Source organism: Mastomys coucha, unplaced genomic scaffold (genome assembly GCF_008632895.1).
Source record: "Mastomys coucha isolate ucsf_1 unplaced genomic scaffold, UCSF_Mcou_1 pScaffold4, whole genome shotgun sequence".
Classification (NCBI taxonomy): Eukaryota; Metazoa; Chordata; class Mammalia; order Rodentia; family Muridae; genus Mastomys; species Mastomys coucha.
The window spans coordinates 41,536,442-41,537,796 of record NW_022196910.1 but is presented as its reverse complement, the minus strand read 5'-3'; the positions used below and the strand labels follow the sequence as shown (position 1 = coordinate 41,537,796).

At 34.4% G+C, this 1,355-nt stretch overlaps 1 protein-coding gene across 4 annotated transcripts in view; it reads left to right on the top strand.

Moving 5' to 3' along the window:
* The window catches only part of Trhde (thyrotropin releasing hormone degrading enzyme), a 392,302-nt gene that overhangs the window by 308,483 nt on the left and 82,464 nt on the right, over nt 1-1,355 (top strand). The gene's annotated exons all lie outside the window — the stretch shown is intronic.

Genomic DNA, 1,355 nt, shown 5'->3' with positions numbered 1-1,355 from the left:
CTTATATATAATAAATAAGTAAATCTTTGGGCGGTGGTGGCACACGCCTTTAATCCCAGCACTTGGGAAGCAGAGGCAATCGGATTTCTGAGTTTGAGGCCAGCCTGGTCTGTTCTGGGACCAGGACAGCCAGGGCTATACAGAGAAACCCTGTCTCGAAAAAACAAAACAAAAAAAACAAAAAACAAAAAAAACAAAAAACAAAACAAAACAAAACAAAAAAACAAAAAAGAAAGAAAGAAAAAAAGAAAAAAAAGAATATATTTCCATGTATGTGTATAATGGCATTTAATGTAAAAGAAGCCATGCATTTTAAAGAGAGAGAGGAGGGGTATATGAAGGACTCTGGGAAAGGAAATGGATGGGGAAATGATGTAATTATACAATAATCTCAAAAACTGAAAGAAATAATTTTTAAAAGTTTTGAATATTTGAAGGCAATCAGGATTACTTAGGAAAAACATTATCTTCAACACTTAAGATTTAATTTCCCCAGTCCAGACATGATTATTTAAAGCCTCTATTTATTATGTTACTTTAGCTTGGCAAAAAATGTCTTCTACAAAAAGAAACTTTCTGATGAAAGTGGGGAGACGAATAAATTCAAGGGTATAAGAATAAGCACTTGGAAGGCAGTTTGACAATATATCATTTAACAAAACTACAGTAGGTTCTCCCTAGACCCTGTGACCACAGCAGCCTCAGAGTATAAATATAGGATTAAGTATAAATTTGACTTCAGTTACATTTTGTTATATGGCTGATTTTTGAAAAATTCTAGCTTGTAATATTAATTGGATTAATTAATCTGCCTAATACAACCTTTCCTTGTGTACTCTTTACTTGAAAGCAATCTATACATTTCCCTCTTAAAAGCTTACAAGCATGTTTCACTTCTTCTAATGTGTTTGTAAAATCTTGATAAAATATTTATGGTTTTGAGTCATAGGAGTTAAAACATACCAGTGTATGTTGTTCTCTAGTGTTTTCCCATCTGCACCCCAAACTGTGTCTGTGTGTGCATGCAAATAGTAATCCAACTTCACTGTGCAAATTCCGTCATGAATAAGTCTTGAAGTTCAAGAGAAAAATTATTACAATTGTGAATGATGTTTGTCCTGTGAAAGCCATGATAGGTGACTGTACACAAGTGAAAGTAGCTTTATGCCACATTTGAAAGAGTTAAATATTAAAGATGTATGAGGTTATAACATGTTCCCTGGCCTTTGTTAATTGAAGTACTTCATGAACAGAAGTTAAGATTTTTTCCTTTATGCACAATATAGGGGAATTCCAGGGCCAGTAAACAGGAAAGGGTAGGGTGTTGAGCAGGGGGAGGGGGGAGGGAACAGGCA